The sequence below is a fragment of the Pholcus phalangioides genome, unplaced genomic scaffold, assembly GCF_987345545.1.
Source record: "Pholcus phalangioides strain wild (caught in Gottingen) unplaced genomic scaffold, Ppha-v1.0 ptg000008l_1, whole genome shotgun sequence".
NCBI lineage: Eukaryota > Metazoa > Arthropoda > Arachnida > Araneae > Pholcidae > Pholcus > Pholcus phalangioides.
The window spans coordinates 25,669,245-25,694,666 of record NW_028301601.1 but is presented as its reverse complement, the minus strand read 5'-3'; the positions used below and the strand labels follow the sequence as shown (position 1 = coordinate 25,694,666).

The 25,422-nt window shown below is 36.5% G+C and overlaps 1 protein-coding gene across 1 annotated transcript in view; it reads right to left on the bottom strand.

Annotated features, from left to right (window-relative positions):
* Positions 1-25,422, bottom strand: part of LOC149084090 (tyrosine-protein phosphatase Lar-like) — a 205,455-nt gene that overhangs the window by 147,892 nt on the left and 32,141 nt on the right. The window contains exon 2 of the mRNA XM_089234444.1: positions 730-825. The gene's annotated coding sequence lies outside the window, so the exon portion shown is untranslated. The remainder of the gene's footprint in view (positions 1-729; positions 826-25,422) is intronic.

Here is a 25,422-nt window from a genome sequence, read left to right as displayed (position 1 = left end):
AGCTCAGACTACTCAACTGAGACGCTCAACTCGCTCTAGAAAACCAGTTCAAAGATTGAACTTGTGACTGTTCAAGTGTTGATTCTTGTGTATAACTTTTGATTGTATCATTAATCATCTCTTAATTTAGTGCGGGAGAATTGTTATGTATCTGGCAACACCAGAAAATACAGTATTATGTTTTAATGTAAATATTGTTCCGTAATAAATTAGTTAAGAATTATCGTTCATCTCATGATTCACTACCGAAACGGCTCATAAAGTACAATAAAATACTGTAATTCAAGAATTGATGAAAATTTAATTATTGAAATGAATAATTCCCACAATTGATGAAAACTCAGAATTAGCGGAAGAAATAATTTCATTTTTATCATTATAAAAATTCAAAACCAATGAAAGAAATAACTCCAGAATAGATGAAAGTTCAAAATAAGTGAAATTAATAATCCCACAATTGATTAACATTCATAATTAACAAGAAAGACATCCAGAATTGATGAAAACTCAATGCAAGAAATAATATAAGAACTGGTGAAAGAACTATCGCAGCCCTCCCCACTAGGGTGGCTCTGTGCACATCATGCCAGTGACCTGATTTTTCAACTTACCATAACCTAACATAGTAATACATGAAAACTACAGATTTTGTTACAGACTGAATAATCAAGAATCAATTTCTAAATCTCAGTAGATACTCAATAGTGAAAATTTGAAAGTAAAGCTCACCCTGTTGATGAATAAGAGCTCTACATTCTGTTCCTCAGAACACTGCGACTTCTGAAAGACTTCATATCGGAAGGGAAGAATGACACTAATATCAATCTGAAATGATATATAAATATACATGAATATTAATGTCAACTATATATATAAATATATATAATGATCACCATAAGTCACGGTAAAAGCCCGGAAACTGGAAAAAACAGGTATTACTAAGTAGAGTTAGTACCAGCCCGAAAAATTATTCTCCTACTAAACCAGACATGCTCCTCGTCCATATTCCTCTGTAGAACTTCTAACAAATTAGCACATGTTGGAATGTGTGTGTACGTACAGTGAACCTTCCTTAAAGTTCGTTTCTGAGTAATGCTTGTTATGTGTAGTGTTGCCATCTGCAATAAAATTTTTTTAAACTACAAGTTTTTTCTCTACTCATGTAAACTCTACTCAAGTGTAATGAATGTATAAATATAGTATGTAGTCCTGTTGGGAGACTTTTTAACGGTGAGATCGGCTCGCATTCGCACCTCAAAGGTGGGAACTGCAGAAAACCAACTTCGATTGACCACCACTGCGGCGACGGTGGGGTTTGAATCCGGATGCTCGCGTCGCGAGTCCGTAACTATGACCTACTACTACTACCAAACTACACATGCACCTCTTGTTCATATTCCTCTGCGAAACTTCCAATGAATTAGTACATGTTGGAACATGCGTGTCCGTGTTCTGCACCTAATGTGGAGTTTATTTCTGTGTAATGCATGTTGCAGTACTGCCATCTATTTTTTTGAACTATGAGTGAAATGTAATGATTGAGATTTTTGTGCTGTATCGTGGTCCAAAAAACGTTTGCAAACCTTTTTTGTTTCAAACTTGACTTTTAATAATACAAATTATTTAATAATTATAATTCACCCCCTAACAGTGGAAGTTCAATTAATCAATTTACCATCATGAATTATTCCTGACACTTATCAATTATATTCAATTATTAATAATTATAACGAATAATTAACTAATGAAAATTATGAACCACCATGAACATGTCATATCCTGACGCTTATAAAATGATGAATAATTATCATTAATTAATTTAATTGTGGTAGATACACCCAAGTTTAGATTCACTTGTGCTCAAAGTTGATAGTCAGCATCCCGAAAAAATGAAAATTTCACTTACATACTTATAATTATCAAGTAATAGGTGCCATTCATTAGCTAATATCGATTAATTCATTTTAAATGATTATTTTTAATTAATAACAGTGGAACCAATAAGTTCATTATGGTTAATTGGTTCATTGAAAGAGGCTATATTTTTCAGAGCAAATTAATCAATAAATAATTATTTATTCCACAATTAGCAACCGGAACTTGGGTCATGGTGGTAATTAGTAATTATTTCATTGATTAATTATCACTTGTAATCATTAAATACTATGATTATTAAGTAATATACAATCACAGGGGAACTTGATTCATTAAAAACGAGCTTGGACTTAACAAAAAAGTCTGAAATGGAAACTTTTTTTTTTTTCAAGCGTATTTCAAACTTTTTCTAACTTGCTTTGGTGAAAGCATTCACCAGACATTCAGGCTTTTACTGTGATATATATATAGTATATACATACCAATTTCTCACTCATAAACTGAGAAGGTTGTGCCTTCATGTTTCGAACCACACACAGCTCATCTATCGCCACACACAAATAAAGTTTAATACCACTTTACCTCCAAAGAGGCAACTGCATCTGAATATTATTGTGGACCCTTGACTGTGAATTTATGTACGTTTCATACATGTATGTGTTCGTGTTCTTTCATCCTTGGCCCTCTCACATCATGCAACAGGGGCCTTCATGCTGTGATTTTTTGTTGCTTCCTCCACATCAATTTTTTTTACGACAGTGAATTTATACTACTACTACTAAACCCACGCATGCACCTCATCCACATTCCTCTGTGGAACTTCTACATGTTGGAATGTGCATGTATGTGTTGTGAACCTAATGTGAAGTTTGTTTCTATGTATCGCTTGTTATAGTGCTGCTGTCTGTCATCAATTATTTGAACTATACGTGAAGGGCAATGATAGAAGCTCTGTACTGTTGTAGGTCTGTTGCTCTAAGAGGCCCAAGGAGATCAGCTCGCATTTGCGCCTCCAAATTGGGAACCACAGAAAGCCAACTTCAGTCAACCACCATTGTTGTGCTGGTGGCGTTCGAAACCAGGTAGTGAATTTATACTGTGGAAAACAAAAATTAATAAAGATAAAAGGAGATACCAGAATCCCCATGAATTGAAATTAAATCTTTTCACATGTGTGGCTTGAGCTGTAAGGGGCACACACAGAAACGTGAGAGAGGGAAAAAAAATATCTCATATACACTGCAAATGTTTGCTGCTGTCTTACGCATGAGCAGCGCCACCTATCCTTGAAATTTGAAGCTATATTCAATCTCTACAAATAACAAAATTCTCGACCGTGACAAGGATTCTAATGTTAACTATACTCTCACACAATAGCAATCAGTCAATTTTAATTTAATATTTCAAATATGGTGCAACTAACTTTCGGTTCACCCTGTATTTAATGTAAACGAAAAGTAACGCCAGATAATATTAAAAAGTCATCTTAAAAAATAAACTGCTCATCATCTCTACATATGAAAAGGCGTATACACACACACGAATGTGACTTCATTCGTGTTCATAAAAAAAAAGGTCAATGTGTGTGTAGCATCGTAATGAATAGAGTCCATTCTATGGAGCTTCTTTGAGATAAAAGGCTCATTATGTGACTTTCTGCGACTGACTTTAGCAAATAAGCACTCCCCAACAAGAGCATTATGCAATCGATACAGACAATGGACAATGCTTTGGGGAAGGTCTAGTTTACGCGCTTTCAGTCACCGAAGTATTTTTCGGCCGTTAATAGGTGTGAACCAAAAGTCAGTTGAAGTGTATATAAAACCCATATCCCACCATTAAAAATTATACAATCGATATAAAATTCAGCGTATCACCATTGTACCCTTGAAGAGACAAGTTGCATCAGAATGCAGCGGAACGTCGCTACAAAGATAAATCCCTCTGCAACGATGTTCTTGTTTGGAAATGCCTATCGAGGTTTCCCTGTATTTCGTTTGGAAAAATCAAACAGTGTGAGCGTGGCTAGTAAGTGATCAAATGAGCCGTATTTCCGGGACATTCCCGTACATTTGGCCATTCGGAGTTTCATTGGAAATTATTCGTTATTTCCCGTATTTTGAACGGAGCTTGAGTGAATTTTTATTCTTTACTGAGATCGAATTAGAATTATTTTCCCGCACTAAATTATAAATGATATTTATGATAATACAGTATTAAAGTAAGTAACAAAAAAATCTAACGTTCATCTCACATGCATAGGATACATAACATGTATATGTACAGCATATATGATATTATGTAAAACTTTTTTCCCCCCGTAGATTAAGATTCGCAATGGTGCATCAATTCCCGCCAGCGATAGTTTTACGGTGATTTAAGCAGTGATCGGCAACTTCACTTGCCTTTGGAATCTTTTTTACCAAGAGAGACCATTGAGCCCGCACTTTGAATTTATATGTCCGTAGTTTTCTCGAGATCATGTGGTCACAGCCTATTTTATGGTAAGTACTTTGAAGACCGTGATTTAATGCCCACAGGCGACACGGTGGTGATCGACCGAAGCTGGTTTTCTGTGGTTCCCAAATCCAGGGTTCGAATGTGAGCTGATCGATTCGGTTAACACTAGAAGGGCCGGACTACACGTTGTACCTAAAACGGCCGTTAGCTGGCAGCTGATTCTTTTTAGTGATGTGAGAATATGCCACGGGTGCCTCAAGTTATGTGGAACTGCACCGCAGGTCAATCAAATGATCTAGAACAATGTCGCGGTGATCTGTAGATATGCTGCGGGTCACTTGTGTAACCTGAAAATATGCTGCGGGCCGTTAGACTGATCTGTAAACATGCCGCAAAACACTTAAATGATCTGGGAATTTTCCACGAGTCACTCAAGTAATGTGCAGCTGCACCGCGGATCGATTAATTGATCTGGGAATTTTCTACGGGCCACTCAAGTGAGGTGCAGCTGCACCGCAGGACACTTAATTGATCTGGAAATGTCAGTTCTGTTCACAAAATTGGATTTGCGGTCGCGAGCCAAATCAGACGACTCCGAGGGGCTTATAAAGTTCCCGCTTAGTATGACTAATTTTCGTGGTCTCAACTATTATATGAAATTCTTATTAAGATTTCCCATTTAGAGCCTTTTCCCTCTTACAACGTTTTTCCATGACGGTTTTTCAAAAAAACGTTATAAGCGGGATCCACTGTATGTACTAAATTTGTAAAAGTAAATTTGCAATGTTAGGTAGAAAAATGTGTGATAATTGGCCAATGCTTCAGTTCCGTCCAATTGAAAATTCTGGAATCACCTTATTTTCAAGACAGCCATTTCAGCCATCTTTCAACCGCATTATTTCCCACGAAAATGTTCACCTCGCTTCATGTACATGACATGCGAACATAATCAGAATAAGCTCCTAATTACGCGAATAGTTCAATCCAATAAGAGCAAACGGCTCAATATAATAAATGAAACAATATTTTATTCAACTTGAAAAAAAACAAAACCTCCACAGTAAGAAATGAAATATTTCGGAAATTGAATACCCAAAATACCTGATAATCAATTATCATACAACAATCTTTTATCCCGATATAATTACGAGAAATACGAAAAACGAAACTTAATATAAAATTTTCTCAGACGGGGAAAAGAAACAAAAAAAAAATGTTATTAACGGAAACGAAACGTTTTCCCAAATAAATAAGTTTCCCCCGCTAACTAGAAATGAGAAAAACGAATAATAGTTAAGAAAATTCTCGTAAAATAAAAAAAAGAAGATAATAATAAGAGAAACATTAACCACTCCAATGGCATTTCCCCGTAACTTTAAGAGACAAAACGTTAATCAAAACATCCCTCAAAGTAAAAAAAACAACAAAATCTCATTTCCACGCAAAACTCTCTTTTCGCCCCCCCCCACCCCTCCTTCCCCTCACGAGAAACGAAACTTAAATAAATTCCAAGAAAAAAAGAGAAGAATAAGAAAGAAAAAAAAAAAACTAACTCGTAAAACCCATTTCGATTCAAAATACGAGAAAAGGAAAAATAAGAAATCTCGTTATAATACAAAGGAATTCCTCCTAATTGCTAACTGCCACAAACACACGAGAAAACTTGTAATAATAGTTTAAAAATGTCGTAAACTTCGTACATATTATATTCGAAGTAGAAAAAAAAAAGTTTAAAACAGAGAGCTCAATTAATTTATTATGTTATGCGAGATACAGAAGTCTTTTAAAACTACTCGTTATTTCATTTACCAAAAATGGTTCGGAGAAGAAAAACATCATAAAAGGGGGGATTCTTATCCGTTTGAATAATTCAGTGATACGTTTGTGATTATATTAAGTTAGTTATTTTTTTTATGAGCTCGATTCAAAATTTAAAGGATTTTTGGCCCTAACAGTCGTTATGAGAGATACAGATGTATATCTCTTGGGCATTAGAAAACAAAAGTTAAATACGATAGTTCTAAAAGGATTGTTTTCTTTCACTTTGTTTTTGCAGGTGTAACGCTGAATGAGCATTATAAGCGATTGCATTTCTATATATACAGAGGAGAAAGTTATTAAAAGTTAAATACATAGACTTAAGATATAAATAGACCGCGCACGCTATTCATAAAACTTGTCGAACGTGAAGAAAAGATGAGCAGTATTGTCGGGGAAAGAACAGGTTCTGCGCTATTACATTTGGCGCGTTTTCGCAGAAGCTACGATGTTGCTGTAACGAAATTTGACTCAATTCGATCAAGTTGATGAAAACTTTCCTTTATTTTTTCAATGAATTTCACTCATTTTTATGTGAAATATTTAGGGAGTATCAGATTTGAAAAAATAAATTCTATAAAATAAACAAATATTGGAAAACCGAATTTTTTTATTTTCCATTAAGGGATAATTCTTAATAATTTCTTAACACATGGGTTTTTAAATTTTAATTGAATATATAATATTTGAAGGAAGTGAATATAAACAGTATAAATTTCATGAAATAAATTTTTTTGGCACAGTTTTTAATAGCTTTCTAAATATCTATACACACACAGGAAACAAAATATTGTATACAACAAATATATAATGTTTATGTTACTGTAAATTTGATACATTATACATAACATGTTGGAGTAAAAATAAATGCTAGAAAATCGTATATGTTGTAAAGCCTAATTCATTTATATTTTTAAATATTCTCTTCATTCACTTTGTCGCTTTTAATTTCGAAAATTTATTTATACTAGGGGTTATTGAAACAAAAATATATCTTTCCAGAACATTACAATTACTCTATATACTCATGATTAATGTATAATTAACTATAATGCATCATATTATGTTATGTAATGTAACACATTCACACTCATGCCATATTCAGTCATGAAATAATATTCAAACAATAAGAAAAAGTTTCATTTCTAACATTCCTGAAAAACCTTTTATAACCTCATCACACAAAACTGTAAACACTTACATAATATTTCAGGATTAAAATAGATTTTACTCAAGAAAATTACAGAATCTCATCATCAATTTCTCTAAATTATAAGAATTAAAATTCCATGTAGAATTAAAATTCCATATATATATATATATACACACTTTAAATTATTACATATATACTCTACATGGAATTTTAATTCTTATAATTTAGAGAAATTGATGATGAGATTCTGTAATTTTATATATATATATATATATATAATATTTTAGGATATAATATTTCATATATATAACATAATATTTACACATGCCACACATATATATATATATATAAATGTGACATATGTAATCTCTTCGCTCCAAAAGTATGCATATGTTAATCTTAATTTAAGGTATTAAATCGTTTTTAGAATGATTCTTTTTCAAGATAACATCTGAGGTACACAATATATGACTTCAGGTCTTAGTACAGATATTGACTCAAAAAATCAATTGAATAATTAATTTTCTTGTTTGAAGAGGCAATTTCACATACAACAAACATAAATTAATGAATAAAAATATTTCTTTTCTGTAATAGTTTTATCTCAGGTGTGAAGAGGGGTAAAAATACTATTATTTTTAGAGGTTGTTATGCATTTTTATGCCAAACTGCAATTGTCTAGAGGGGGGGGGGAAGTTTTCCTCCCATTCTATTTAAATAGAATATTTTTCATAAATTTCTCCTTCTGAAAAGCATATTTTCTTCCAAGTTGAGCAAAACTCGAATGAACTCACTAGCTCGCCAAATCTTGCGGAGACGTATATTTCAGTTAAAACTTCATAAAACTCACAATTTCAATCATTTATTGCCAAAAATTGTATTAAAATATTTAATAATGATTCATGACATTTGAATTTTACCAAAACTTGGAACTTTAATTGAATTAAATCCAAAATGGAGTTGTTAAAAACTGAGATTACGTCAGAAATCCATTGCATCGTCAATTTAATATTCCAATTTTTAATTTATAAGAAGGGGAATAAGCAAAAAAGTATTCCCTTGTGAAAGGATAATGTTCCTCCTTTCCTAAACCGTTCAGAACATCCGAAAGCTGCACACGTGGTGACCATTCTAATGAAAAATAAGACAGCACGTGTAGATCGTCATACGAGTAGCCATAAGGAAAGCATTGCCAGCGAGATTCCCTGACCAGCCTTTCGACCGGAGTCACGTGACTCCGGATCTTTGCTTCACATTGTAACCCCTCGCGCGCACTCTATAGTATTATTACTCTGTGGTTAAATATATAAAAAATATACGAAAAACGAATGGTTTCTTTTCTTTAGGAGCAAAGTCACGTTCCATGTTTTGTAAATTATCAATGTTTTAAACCGAGTTACAATATTACTTTACTGATATCAATTCCAAGAATTTTAAGACAATTTCTTTTTGAAATATACAGGGTGTCTCATGAATTCTCGAATGGTTTTTGGTACAGGAAAAAAGCCTGACGGCAAGCTTCACATCTTACAACTGCACCACTCGGGCACTTGAGAAGCAGCACTTTTATTCCTCACCAAAGGATACTTATAGGCAATATTTGGCAATTTAGCTGATAACTAGAAACTTTTTTTGGCGACAAGTGACGATGTTCCATATTAATTATGGCAATTTTCTTCAAATATGGTCACCCTAATCATAATGAAATAACAATTTTACATGCTCAGAATTTGATGGCATCTGAATTATTTTTTAATCAAAAAGGGTTTTGGACACGTCAATCTTAGTTGTAACGGCACCTCGGTTATAACGAAAAAATTTCGCGGAATCTTCGATGTCGTTATAACCGAGTTTGTCTACTAACACAACTGAACAGACACCTCATAAACATTCCTCTACGGAATCTCTAACGAACTGGTACATGCCGGTACGTGTATTCTGAGTGAATGTGTGGCCCTTCCGTATTTATGTAGCCAGAATTGTGCTCGTTTCGTTTTCTCGATAGCACTGCCATCTTTCCTCCTTTTTTTTTTTCTTTTTTTTTTTTTTGAAGTAAAGATGGTAAATGCTTGAATTTTTCATGTTAACCGAGTTTGTCTGTACATCACGGCTAGATTATCAAATCCTTCGGGCAAGTATATTCTTATAGCTAGTTTGCACACCGCCATCAATCTATTTTTCTTCAAAATACTGTACTGTCAGGGTTAGAAAATAACATGAGAAAAGCCCACATCATTCAGATTTCATAAGAATAGAACGCTCCCATTGGCTAATTAATATTTAATGACAGCGTTCAAAAGCGCATTCATTTGAAGGGACATAAAGTTTCCATTATAAAAACAAACCCAATGATCGTAGATAAGAAATGCTTCCAAACAAGAACAAAAATAAAAGGCTCCAAATTAGGACTCACGCAGCTGCAAACATACAATAAAATAATTATTTCGTCTGTCTCCTTTCGTTTGTCTTATTTTTTCCTAAGCTTATCATTTGGAGCCTTTCTCTGTGTTTCCCATTTAGAGAAGAAGAAAACATTCGTTAAAAGCCTCATTTTTTATTGCCATCCATGTTTTTTTTAGTATCAACACACACACATACAGAACGTGCTTTCAGTTTAGTGTACTGTGAAAGGAAAATATATATATATATATATCTTCATTGAAAAGGTTTAACCCTTTAACCGCTGGCGAAGGTCAACGAACGTGGGACGACGATTCCAGTAAATCGTTAAAAAAAAAATGGGTGCATTGGGATATGGGCAATGTATTTATGGCGATTTGATGCTTTAATATCAACCTTAATAAAAGAAATGTTTTCCGTTTCTTAATACGCGTCGCGAAGTTGCCGCTCGAGTGACAAGTAAAGCATCTGATTCGCCAGAATGGAAACAAAGATCACGTGGTTTGCCATCAATCATGGTTTATCTTCGTGGGAGAAGTTTTCCCGGGAGACATTTTTTTTTTCTTCAGATCAATGGGTTCCACTGGCGGCTCCTCACAGAAAATTCTGGGGGTGGCGGAAAAAAATCGTTTTTTGCACTTTATTATGGAAAGGGCAGGGCGCGACTCCCTCATGAGGGAGTGCGGCATTTTGTCCAGCGCTTGTGACTTTGTGCCCCCTCCCCCCCCAAAATTTTTTTTTAACAATGTATGTATTCACTAATAAACATCTTTGACCTTCCGAGGAATGAAATACATCAAGCATATTTATGGTTTGGCTGCCTGTGGGCTGCACAAAATTTCCCGCTCTTCCCACAATCTGGTCTAATTTTCTTAACCATCGATTCCTCAAATTTTCCGCCCTGGGCAAAGCTCGTTAAGTCCTCGCCAAGTCCGCTTGCCCCCCCCCCCTGTAAATACGCCTCTCTTTAAATCACTCTTTTGGTCACTCACATGCTCGCACACTTTACTAGTCATTCACTGGTCTGGTTCCTCTCTCTCTCTGGGTCACTCTTTCGATCACTCCCATTCTCATACACTCTCTGGGTCAGTGGTTCTCAACATTTGGAAGTCCACGGCTCGGTTATTTATTTCTGTAACTTGAAAGCCCGGTTCAATACATGACTAATGGGAAATAAAAGTGGGGGAAGAAACAAAATAAATCTCATTCACGGCCCACTTTGGCTGATGTCAGGGCCCGGTACCAGTCTAGGTCACTCTTCGGTGGTCGATCACTGACCTATACACTCGCTCTCTGGACCACTCTTTTATTCATTTTCATGCTTGCACACTGCTGTGATCACCCATGTGCTTGCACACGCTCCAAGTCACTCTTTTGGTCACTCACATGAGTCACACGGTCCAAGTCACTCTTCTGGTCACTCTCTAGGCAGAAAAAGATATATTGTTTTACCGTCTGTGAAATTTTGCTGCCATCTTCCACTGTGCTAATTGTCTTGATCACTGATTCCTCAAGTTTGCCACCCCTTTGAACTTACCAATAAGGCCCTTCCCCTGTAAACAAGGTTCTAACCGTGAACACAACGTGGCTAGACGCCCCTGTTTGAAAGGCCTGTTCCGTTGACTAGGAAGAACATAGCATAGTTTAGGTAAGAGAGATCAGTTTGTGTTTGGCGATACAATTAGCTAGATGTGTAGTATTTTTCGTATTGGAATCTTGTCACTTAACGTAAGCATTTGAAATCACGGAAAATGTCCATGCAAACGGAAATGCTGAGAATCCCTGTTGACCAGATCTCTAGGACACTCATCAGTGAATTGGTCATTTCATCAGCGGCATAGCAAAATATCCCTTATTAATTTTCGAAGGGATATTCAATACTATAATCAAGCTTTCAAAACGCAGATACAAACGAAACAGGAGGGGGGGGGGGATTTTCGAATTGGAAACGGAAAGAACCAACCAGGTTATCAAGTCCTATCAATGGCTGCAGGCCATGGCCTTAAACCAGATTCATCATCTTGAATGCAACATGTTCCTATACTCCATAAAGATAAAGATCCTGAGAAAAAATTCACAGTTCATAAATATTGGAAACAAACAAACATCAGAACCGGCCTCAACAGGTTATGACAGATACACACACGGTTGTTTTTCGCATAAAGCAAATATACCAACCTTATCAATCAATCAATAACTGTCACACCCTTAATAAGTATGGCCATCGGAAACGAAAACAAATTTTCTCCCATCCGAACTTTCAGAACGCAATTAATAACCTGCTGTAATTTCAGGGCTATCACGCTTATTATCACTATCGTACTACGCACGGTAGCTTGTGAACGTCTGTCAAAATACGTCTCGACTACGGGTTTCGTCAAGATTTATCAATTTAGGCCGGTAACAAACAAGGTCCGAATTCAGGTTCCCGAAGTATGGGTTCCTACTCAATAATGGTTAATTAGATAGTTAAACGGAACACCACGCACGCACACACACACAAAACAAACAAAAATACTTCTCGAAACACAGAAACACGCACACTTTTACACTATTACAGCATGAATCAAGTACAGTCGGCCCCGCTTAATCGGATGAGGGATGAACAAGCGGATAACCCGCTTAAACGAATAAATTCCTCCAGCACTAAAATTTTTCCTATGACAATGATAAAGTTTCCAGCTAAATAGAATATTACGCTTCACACGTCAAGTGCTAATACACATCAACTCCATACGAATAAGGGGCCATTCAAGTATTACGTAAGCAGATTTTCAGCCATTTTTGACCCCCCCTCCCTCCCCTTGTCAGCAAAACACTGACCCCCCCCCCCCGCCGTCAGCAGCTTAGAATATTTCATATCTTCAAAAAGGGGTGGTTGATGACGTAAGCACCCTTCAAACCCCCTCCCCGTCATCAAATCCAAAACCCCTCCCCCCTCACCTCGATTCTGACGTAATACTTGAATGACCCCTAATACTTTTATTGAATAGAATATTTGGAACTAAGAAAATGTTGCACTAGTTAAGATTTAAAAAAAAAAGTAGAATAGGTACAAGAGGTCCTGCAAGTATTCAAGTTGTCTTCAATACGTACATATAATTATTTTTCTTTCTGTTTATTAGCCAATAGAGACCGCTAACTTTCTTAATGAAACGTTAGAAATCTTAGCGATTCGGATCATTGTAATCTAATAGATATGGTTTTCATTTCATTTTTTATGTCTGATTTATTGGAGAAGCTTTATTAATAAAGCTTCACCCAGTTCCGAATATGCAAACTATGCTAACGTTGTAAAATGGCAATTGAATTGTTACCCGCATAATCGGATATTGTGTGATGGAAATCATTGAAATCCGATTAAGCGGGAAAAAAATGAATTCCACCGCTTTTGATACTTTCCCCTAATCACAGGGTTCCTCGGAACAAAGGTTGGATCCGGTAATTTAAACAAAGTGCCGGTAATATATTATATATTTATATATTAATACAGGGGATTCTCGATTTTTTTTCCTCCCGCGGTGAAACTTTCTCCCTATTCAACGCCTACCAACGAGCTCCGCTGGCCCCCCCCCCCCCACCAGAGCAGTTTAACAAAGAAAATTTTCGAAAAACCTTTGTCTGGGTCACCGCTCCTCGGCGTCCCCGACATAGGTTGGAGGCGAATAGTTTGAGAACCCCCCTGCATTACTGAAAGCTATAGAATGGGGCTTCAACGGCAGGAATTTTTGTCTCGCATGTATACAAATACAACGCCACAACGAGGTGGCTGACATCATGGATCCCCGAGCCATTTTTTGGAGGCCCTACCTACTACTGCTACACCACACATGCACCCCGGAACCCCCAACGAATCGGTACATGCGGGAATGTGCGTGTACGTGTAGTGAAACCTGACGTGAAGTTTTTTTTGTTTCTCTGTAATGCTTGTTATGTGTAGTGCTGCCATCTGCCACCAGTTTTTCTAACTATGAGTGAAGTGTTATGATTGAATGATTTATCGTTGTAGGACTGTTGCTCTCTGTGGCGAGACTTTTTAACGGGGAGATCGGCTCGCATTTGCCCCATGAAGTTGAGAACCACAAAAAACCAACTTCAGCCGACCACCACTGTGGGGTTCGAACCCGGATCCTCGCATCGCGAGTCCGTCACTATAACCACTCGACCACCACAGCGGCACCAATAAGGAAGTAATTTATGTTCTGGACATATCCAACCTAGAATATAAAAATCACAGCCGAGTTATTGTTAGTGATGTTACATGTTGAAATGTGATATGTGTGTGTGTGTGTTGTGTAACTAACGTAAAGTTTTTTTCCGAAGAATGATTGTTATGTGCTTCAAGAGGTGCTATCGTACGTCTCCCAAATGTAGATTCAAACAACTCGGCGAGTTATTTTTGCCCCCCTCCCCACCCCGTATTATGCATGAATTTTAAATTTATGAGACCTCTTCAAATGGGATATCAGCTCATATCCGAGAGGCAATTTACTGCCATTTTTAACACCGGAGGGAACGATCAATCAGAATTGTATTCCTTTTGCCAATATAACCTAAGTGTGAGTGTATGTATGTGTCGTGCATTTTTTCAGGTGCATTCATTTATCCTCCGAAACAGAAGTGAGATAATAGCACTGCATGGTTTTTCCTTTAAAACTTTCATCTAGCACCACCTATCAGCGAATTTCTGTCCAATTTTTTTCCTCCAAATTAATAAATGACGAGCGGAATCCTTTTGAAGTATCTGTTGACGTAACACAAGCTCAACAACAGGAGTTCTTAACCTTTAGTGTTTTGCGGACCCTTTGTACCAATAACACGAAGTCCGCGGTCCTCCAGTACAGTACCAATAAAATGAGAACCATTGACGCCCTTTGCAAGACAATATTCAGTATATAGGATTATTAGTACAAGGATTCCCCCAGTTAAGATAAAAACGCGTACTCTAGAGCAGCGTTTCTTAACCTTTTTTTGCACATAGCCCCCTTTGAAGCACATTTTTTTTCTCGTGGCTCCCCTGTCTTACCCAGTCTTCGACCCTCATCTAGAAGCAAGATCCTTTATACGTATTGATTTTTTCGTGAATTTATACTAAATGAAAATTTTGCAAATAAGATTGGCCTCCAGACCACTAGCCTAGAATTTATTGAGCTCCCCGCAAATCCGAGTTCTATTCAGGACTTTCTCAACATCATTTGCCCCCTAGGCAAAGTGATGCTACGGTAGTCCCATACTTAGCCGGAAATAAAGAGCCTACATATTTCCTACTTATTTTCAAAATTTATTGTACTATACAAAATATCATAAGGTGGGGTCACTTATGGACCCCACCTTATGACCCCTCACAAGAGTGGGACTGACAGAGCTGCAGCCCGGGGCCTGATATATGGTTTCCATCATTTTTTGTTTTTCCCACTATAATTTAATATAGAGGAGGGGTCTGTGAAAAACTCCCATCCTAGGGAACCTGATGCAAAATGTTGGCGGTGAGGCCCGGGTAGGTCCATGCCCTAAGACAGCCCTGGTTTTGTTGGATTCTGTAAGTGTATAGTGACTAATATAAAATCATTATTTCTTCACACCTTAATTTTTCTTCTCATCTCTATGCAGCCCTCCAAACCATTTGTCATGGCACCTTCCTAAATTTTCTTTCGTGGCCTCCTTGAAGTATCCCAGTACCACTAGGGGGCCATATGGCCCCCGGTTGAGAACCACTGCTCTAGAGCATACGTGCTCAACCCATGGCCCACGGGCCAAATGTGTTCCTCAGAGGAATCTGATGTGGACCGTGACCTCTCAACCTAATTTTGTAAAAAAAGAACCAAGCGGCACATTTACAGATCATTTAAGTGGCCCGCGGCACAGTTTCAGACCACTTAAGCAGTCAACGGCACCTTTCCAGATCATTTAAATAGCCCGCGATGCATTTACAGATCAATTAAGTGTCCCACGACATGTTTTCAAACCAATGAAATGTGGATGAAAACACAAACTCCTGTGAGTGGGCAAACATTAATTTCACAATAACCGAAAGTCCTACACAAATAACTTCCAAACATATATTAAAATTTATAATAACACTATACAGACTATTTTTTTCGATTTCGAGGTGATGATGATGATCCGTTGCCATCATAACTGATTAGAACAGCTCATCTTTTTCAGGAACGAAAAGGAAAAAATTCAACAGTCCATAGTTATTTTAAATAAAGTGTTTCGAAAATAATTTATAACAAAAGAAAAGTGGAGAGGGGAAAAAAAAAGCATCAAAGTCCAGGAATGAAAGTGTTTTTCCTCTATTCAAATAACCACCATAAAAGAAAAAAAAAATCCCTTATTTTTTTCCCCCTTCACGGGGCATTGAACAAACATGGAAAATTCTCAGCTCACGAAAAATGAGGGGGGGGGGGGAGAAACGCGTTAAATCCCTACAGCATTTTTTGAAGGGGAAAAAAAATTAATAAATTTTAAATTTTCTCAATAATAACAATCGATTCTTTTCTTAGAAGAATCAAAGTAAACAAACGTTATAGATATGCGAAAGAAGAAAACAAATATATAAAAAAAATAGCAGCCATGCGAGCGAAATGAAAAGGATCCATATATTTAAATAATATTATGAAAAAGAAGATACCTTTTAAATAAAAATTCCTTTCCCTCCATGATCAAAGTGAACGGAATTCCTCCCACACAAAATATACAATGAATAAAGTAAATGTTTACTCATAATATTGAAATTCCTCTCCGAATATAAAATAGGGGATTTCCCCATGAAATCATAATCAACTCGGGCATTTGCATTCATACTTCCAGTTATTTTTATCTATTAAATTTGATTAGCAGCTCCGAGGAAATGTCAGAATAACACGAACCCATATTCAGTTATAAAATATCATAAGGAAAAAAACGTTAAACATATTAAATTAAACAATAATTATAGGCAAACCTTTATTTGCATTGAGAGTGGTCATTGTGAGCGGGAAAAAGCTATTAGCATTCAAAATACGTCCGTTTGTATTCAATTAATTATTATTTTTTCTCCCTTTGGAATTAGTTACAGGCTTCTTTGATACTAATTAATATCGAGTTTAAAACCTGTTATTATGACTATAATTTAAAATATTTCTTCTTTTTTTTGGACTGTGATTGCGGAATGAACTTGGAGTGCATATAAAACGTATCATTTGCGAAAATGATTCACTTTTCTCTGTCTCTCGTATAAGTTGCGCTGCCGCATTTTTTCCTCTTTTTAAAAAGAAACAAAAAGAGCATCTTCTTGAATTACAAACTTTAAATTACGGGTTTCGTCATGATGATGGAGAGAATGAAAAATATTTTTTTTAAAAGAAATACGTTCGTCTCATTTTCAGATTATAGTGCAATTTATTTTTCGGAAAGTATCGGATAGAGGTAATAATCCTATTCTGAATTTTATTCTTCTTCGTAACCTGATACTTTATTCATTTTTAGAAATTCCACTGTTTACGGAAATCAACTTACTTCTTCGTGAGCCATAAGGAAATGAAGACGGCTCACCATTTATGGTGAAAATGGATATATGGATATAGCCTATACTATATCGTCTTCGAAACAGGTTTTGAGAACAAGCGAAATAGGGTATATATATCGATCAAGTATCAATTTAAAAAGTCATTTATCAAATGGATCACCGGCAGTAAAAAAAAAACTGTGCTTTATCTATGATGACAGTGTCGTTTTTGTTTTTTTTTGTAACCTTTGTAAGCCCGCGGCCCGGTTGATTTATTTTTTGAGACTTGAAGGCCCGGCCATACACACGAATAATAGGAAATAAATGGATAAAAGTAAGAAAATGAACGACTCACGGCCCGGTTCGAATGATGTCAGAGCCCGGTACCGGTGGTTGAGACATTGGATTACAGTAATTTCTGAACAACCATATGTAAATCATAGGAATGGCCCAAAATATCTCTTTGAGATAATAATAATATCACAGAAAAAATTTGATTAAAATATGCATCGGCAAATCAACTACGTTAAGAAATTTTATTAAAGTTTAGGAAACTTAACTAATAAAAATGTAATCTATCGAAATTACTTCTCAAGCCTACAGTCCGTTAACAATGATTTTTTTCTTTTTTTTCAACACAATATTCTTCAATTATTCTTTTCATAACCTAATATTCTTTAATCATATTCTTCAATGACATTTCCCGAAACTCAATATCTGCCAATGCATACATTCTTATAGCTCGATATTTTTATTACGCTTCTTATATAGCTCAATACTCTTCAATAACGCTTTTCATAACTTAATATTTTTTAATCATGCTTTCCATAATTCAATATTCCACTAATAACGTTTCTCGTATAAATCAATATTCCTCAATAACGCCTCTCATAACTCAATATTCCTCGCAATGACGCTTTTCACAACTCAATATTTTTCAATTACGATTTTTGTAGTTCAATATTCTACCAGTAACGCTTCTCGTAAATTAGTATTCTTTAATAATGATTTTTTATTGGAGTATTTTATTTTATTTTTTTATTACGAGTAGAATTTCTGCGCCGTGTGCAGCGTGAAAACACTGATTGGTTAAAAACTTGAAATTCAGGTTTTTTTTCGACCAATCAGAGTTTTCACGCTGCAAGCGCTGTAGAAACCTGCTTCTAGGAAAACCTGGCTTAAACATTGGAAAATATCAGGCTCACACAACACAATATCACAAAATATTTACGTTAATATTGGGTTGATAGAGTATTATTTTTGTACAGAATATATATATATATATATGTACTGTGAAAATGATTTGACTAACAAGAAACATAATTTGTGACTGCAACTAAAGTCGACGATATTTATCAGTGAATATATATTACATATATAATTGGGACCCTTAAAATCATGAGCCCTTGGGAAAATGCCATAGTTGCTCATGAGTAAAAATGCCATACAGGCTCATAAGTAAAGCAGACCCCGTCCTTATCATAGTAGAATGCAAAATGATTTTGGTGCCCTCCAAAACTTTCTTTGAGGAGCCGCTCCTGCTTTATATGTTGTTGCAAGGACTAAGAGGGGAGAAAAGAAAAAAAAAACGTCGGTCGAACTTCGAGCATTAGGTGAAAAAGTTGTGCATTTTAAAGCACAAACACAAATTGGAAACATAAAATCACTTTATTATAATTCATAAAATTATACAAACTATTGGCATCCCAAATTTTAGCCACAAAATAGCGAATTAAAATAAGTTTTATTAAAAACCGGAAAAATTATAGGAAAATACGGGAATGTCCCGTATACGGGTCACACCCAATGTTCGCCACTCATCAAAATTCAGTTTTACTCCTCGAAATTTCGTTGAGGAGTGAAAATATTTAACCTCTTAAATTTTAGGTAATTTTTTTCAATGTACAGTTAGTTATCTCTCACAGATAAAAAAAAAACAGCCCTCATTTTACACAAATACCCCTTATAAATTTAAAAAGGAGTGAAATTGCTCCTGAAAATTACTTTTTCGGATAACACAGGCTCTACCTAAGTTATTTCATGAGATATTTGCAGCCGCATTTCAATGCGCACAGTCCCAAATAACTGGGTTTTCCTGTATATACCAACACAACACAACTGTGTTACCTACAGTTCTAACTGTAACATTTGAAGAATAATGTTTTTTTTTTGTTTTTTTTCTTGCATTTTTTACATTTTCTTTTCAAAGAAAGCAAAAACACACCGCTAAAGTTTTACGCTGCATTAAATCTTTATTTAAAACAAGCCGTAGGAAACAACAAAGAATGGAAGAATTTCAAGTAGAAACAGAAGCACGTTTCGCATTTTTTTTTTCCTTTCCCTACCCACTCCATTCCACAGAAAAATAAAAGAGGCAAGGGGAAAAGACGGAATTTCCTGTTCCGGTTTTCCAAAATACGCCTTCCACGTCCCACAGTTTTCACTGTACAAAGTGGAGAGCAAAACGGGGTCCTCCGACAACGCATCAGAGGGAGGTTGGGAAAAAAATATACAATAATAAAAGCAAATCAGATCGATAACACTGTACACACACACACACACACACAGCACTCGCGCACAAAAAGTAATAAGAAGGAGAGCTCGGGAATTATTTTCCTCCTCTTCTTCAGAGGAAATCCCAGAATGTCTTCAGAGATAAAGCAGCAAATATAGGTCAGAAAGAGAATTTCCCTTATACAACAAATTCCCCCTTTTCTTTTCTGTGACTAGCTCAAGGAAGCTCTCTTTTTTTTTCCGTTATTACTATCATCATCGTCGAGACTGGAAACAAAATCAGGATCAGAGGGATCATCATCAGTAGGATCAGATGCGACACTGAAATCGGATGTAGTATCGACGAAGACTGATGATCACGTACATGGGATAATCTCTACCCCTTTCTTTACCCAGTTATAAAGGGTGAACACACGAAAAAATAGACGCTTCCACCCTTGCGTAGGAAAATAAATATTACGTTTAATGTGCACATTTATTACATGAGCTATTAGCATGCATTTTCAAGTTCTTTTGGAGAACTTGTTCTTTTTCTTCACAGCACTATTCAGTATATAAGACTGACTCAAGCCAAGTATACTGACTTGATAACAAAAACAGTGTACTAGCACAACCACAACTGAGTTTTTTATTGTCTCTCACAATATATATTACATTCTTTTTTTACTCTTCCACAGTCTATGGCGCGACCACTTCGAAAGAACAGTGAAAAATGTGTGAATTACAAGGTGCGATGTAAATAAGTCAAGGTGAACCGGATGGTTTTACTGCGTTGTTTTAATACTTCTTTTAAAGGGATTTCTTTTCACATTTTACTGTTCGATGTCAGTAGCATCGTTTTTGACAAATCCAGCACTTTCATTTCTAGCTCTTAGCTGAACACTGTAAATATTGCTTATGCCTCTTAAGCCTTAAAAATACAGGCGACAACTGAATGCTATTGGGTAGCATCAGAATCCCCAAGTCTAAAATGGGCCTATGTATCTAACTGCTTCGTTAGACAAACTGTTTTTTCACCTACACAGAAAATGTACACCATAATTTTGAATGATGAATGCTAGTTACTGTCTAAGACCGTGAAGTAGTAAATACAAAATTATTTTTCCACCCAGACAGAAGTTTTTAATGGCTACTCCACTTGTTGAACCCTCAAACTAAGCAAATGAAAAACTATATAATAAAGTAATTTGTCCGCATACCCCCCCCCCTCCCCTTTTAGAAACGGTACAACTTCTGCTTTGGCAGAACATTAATTGCAATCTACAGCATTTGTAATATTTAGCAATATACCGATTTTTTCCCTCGTCAATTAAAATCAATTAAACGAATTTTTGTTGATAGGATTTGGTAGAAAAAGTAGGACAAAAGCTAGAAAGTGGGATGAAACCGAGAAAGTAGGAAATTTCAAAAAAGTAAGGAAAAGTAGGACAAGTTTGAACTGTCTTCTGGTTTATCAGTAAATAAATTGTCATCCAAACAGAAATCGCACACCAAGTTTTGAGTTTTGCTGACGATGAACACATCTAGTGGCAACACTTGAAGCATTTCGAATACTCTCTTTACAAGTTTTAATATATTTGTGTATATATATGTAGAGAGAGAGAGAGTCATATATATTTCTTTGTTTTATTTTCGGTTTTTGTTGATCTTATGCGTGTGTTCCAGGCTGGTAATTTATCTTCAATAATGACACTTTTCTTAGCCTTCGATTAGAATTATTTCTCTCCTTACGCTCTTCCATCATTTTTTTTTTCTTTTCCAGAGAGGATTTTAGAGATGTTTTATGGGGGACTTCGATTCACAAAGAATGAGGTCCCGGCTGTGAAAGATGCGGAAGGCTAGAAGTGTTAAACACAGTGCATAAAGGTCGACAAGTGATCATACATCAATTGAAATGAGTCTAATAAGCAGTCAGGGAAAATACATATATATCGCAAGAGAACAGTACATTATCAATGTCTTCATAACGTACTGCTCTGTTTGAGATAATCAGAATTCAGCTATAATGATAATTGGGACTGCTCCTGACTAAACAGGTACACGACTATGACGATTGCATCGCACTATTCAAGTAACGATAATTATCAATCGATAACTGATAAGGAAGTTACCGTAAGTCGTGAATGTAACCGTTCAAAGTTGGTTTCGCACTGTAACAAGTAATAACAAAAACTATTTTCAAAAAATTAAAGTGTTAATGAAGAGAGCAAAGCAACTGCGTCACTTCAAGTCAACTGAATGGTTCTCAGGAGTTTCCTGGCCACTTTCGCAAGATAGCAGCTCGGTATATATGCAAATTTTACGGGTGAGAGGGACCGAATTTATGGCAGTGTACAGGATTTCGGGCACTTTCCACTATATAATTTTTGTCAAACACGCTATAGAATGGAACATATTACGTTTTTTCGGCCACAGTTGACACTGATGGAAATATTTCGAGCTGTTTTGCCATCGTCGGTGAATAAATAAGCTCAATGTTGCACTAGTGACGAGCATCTTCGGATGTCTGTCAGTACTTGATGCTCGTGACCAAGTGTCACTAGAACACCAACTTAAGATTACCGTGATCAAGAATAAGCGTTGTCTTTTCAATACCCTCGTGACTCTTGGAGATGTTCGTGACCCCAGCCTCACTATAACACCAACTTCTTAAGATTCTCGTAATCAAGTGCGACATTCTGAGATGCTCGCGATTCCTGAAAATGGTAGTGTGATCAAGTATCAATAGAACACAGACTTCTCAAGATTCTCGTGACCCCTGAAGATGTTTATGATCAAGTGTGGATTTTCAAGATCCCCGTGATTCCTGAAAATGTTCGTGATCAAGTGTAGCTCAAGAAAATTCTAGTGATCTTAGCAGCATATGTTTGCGATCAAGCGCGACATTTCAATACGCTCGTTATCAAAAGCGGCTCCTTGAGATTTTCGTGACTCCCGCAGATTTTAGAAATGAATCTCGAGACTCTTGGAGATGTTCGTAATCAAATCGGACACTCGAAGATTCTCGTGACCAAGTGTTGTCACCAGAACACAAAATTCTTAAGATTCCTGTAACCCCTGAAGATGCTCGTGATCAAGCGCGACATTTTAATATGTTACTGACCAAACCGGCTTCTTAAGATTTTCTTGACTCCTGGAGATATTAGTAATCCTTGATCACTGGCACATGAGGATGCTCGTCACACGTGCGGGAGAAACGAGTTTATTCACTAACACTATGAAATGATGAAAGTATAGATTTTTCTTCCGTAGCATTGTGTAATCAATGGTATTGTGTTGAACGAAATAATGTGAATCCGTAGAGTTAACCAACATAAGAGTTCTAAACCATCCAGTAAAATCTCCTGTCCTCGAAATCGGGGTACGAAACTACATTCTTTTCATGCATCATAACACGTGCCTCTCCTAAAGAGGAGAAAAAAAATGCCGTAAATAATGAAAGGAACATTTAAAAGCAGAAGAAGAGGGGGGGGGGGGATCCCAGGGCCGCATCTATGTGCGTAGGCGTCAGAATGATATAGAATTACTCTCCAGTGAGGAAATACGACGCAGATGTTGGGAATCCACCCACCAACCGAACATACATTTCAATCGATTCTGGGAGCTGCTGCAGCAATAATAACAACCGAAGCCTTGCAGGCAGTGGCAACATGAAGGGATCTTGTGGTGAATTGGTTGCAGGAGAAAACGTGTCAGATGGTTCATAGGACCTAAGGCCAGGTTCAGGTATAGCACTTCGGTGAAGTAGCTACAGCCATGCAATAATAAAAAGATATACCCAAAGAGGGTATGGAGAATGGATCCGCTTCGCACATTCGAGTTGAACAAAAAAAAACGAGAATGAAAGGTTCTATACATTGCCTTTTCAGAAATAGATGCTTGGATCTCATACACAGAGATGTCGGGAAAAATCAATATTTTCCTACTCGAAGTGATCGGAATATCGACCTGGGAAAATCACCATCTGTGTATTTACACGATGCTATACGAGTGCGATTTACTCTCTTCAATCGCTGTTAATTAATTTCAGGGGGTTTGGACATCCCCACCCCCCGAAGTTTCGTCACCCTCAGATAAGAATTCTTCCGTGGAATCTTTTCTCAACAGAGATACTTGTATTTTCCACAAAATTGAGAAAAATATCTCCATCTCAAAAGGAGCACATTTGAAGGGGTAAAAGTCAAAGTGGTGTAAGTCACATTTTTAACAATTCTAACTTAAGTGCAGAAATGCAATCTTTCTTTTCTTTCAAACCGAGCACAACTCAGGTCTATCGCCAGAAATGCAATCTAGAAGTGCTAAAATATTGAAAGAATTAAAAGAAAAAAGCCCCAGCTTCAAATAGTTCGTCACTAGATTGTAAACTCAAAAACTCTTTAACGTGGCCTTCTATGAAAACAACTTTAGTAAAACCGTCTTTTTTTTCTCAAAATGAGGATTAATCGACTTTAATCACTCACATGTGAGATATTTTATACTTCATTTCGATAGTTCTGAGACTTATTTGAAAAGAAAACTCTCATTAGCGTCGCGATGTAAGGGCAGAGAAACACAACTCGAGTTGATAACCATTGCGTGGTTGTAAGGATCAAACTCCGGCTTTCGTGATGCGAAAAATTATAGACATAAACGAACAGCAGCAGATGAAAGAGAATAGGCCGTGACCAACCAGAAAGTCTGCCCATGTGAAAGACTGGAAGGAAGAAAACTGGTAGTATTGACCATCTGCATCGAACAGTAAAAATAGAATTAGTCATAACTGGCCACAGAAAACTGTCCGTATCCAACGAGATAAAGCATACCTGTGCATGACTGATGAGAAAGACTGTCGGTAACTGACTAGAAAGAAAAATAGCTGATCAGGAAAACCGTCCGGTACCGACCGAAAAGAAAAGAACCGGCCCCAAGAACTGTCGGTATCACAGAAAACATCGCCATGACCGACTAGAAATATTGTCGGTGTCTGGCTATTGAAAAATAGAACTGGCCTCAATTGGCTAGATCCCACCACTTGAAAGAGACTCTCCTCAAACGATTAGAAATAAGGACATTAAAAATCAACGGATGTGTAGACCAGAGAATTGTCTTCTTTCACGTGATAAAAAAAGAGCTGGCTATGACTAACTAAAAAGAAAGCTCGCATTAGACTGGAAAGAAGAAAACTGCCCGTGACTGATCAGGAAAACTAGCCATCTTAAGAGAAAAGAAAACCTCAAGTCGACCAAAAGGATTTCCGTATATGAATGTTAAGAACAACGCTGACCGTTTTCGATTGGAAAAATAATCATTACTGCGACAAGTTTTTTCCGAATTCTGGACATTTGGAATATAAAAGGAAGGAACCAGCTATGACTGGTCGGAAAAACTCGAACCAGAAAAGAAGTACCCATGAATGGCAAGACAGACTGGTAGCAGGAACGAAGAAAACTAGCTGCAACTGATCTATCAGAAAGACTGTCTGAATCTGTCAGGAACGAAGACAAATGGCCGTAATTGACCATAAAAGAACTACCAAAGACTGAAAAGAAAGACTGTCCGTAACTGATCAGAAAGACTGTCCGTAACTGATCAGAAAGACTGAACGTATCCGATAGGAGTGAAGAAAACTGGTCGTATGTGATCAGGAAGACTATCTATCTGACAGGAACGAAGCAAACTGGTCATAGTACGCAAGATAGACTGTCATTATCCTCAGGAATGAAGAAAAATGACC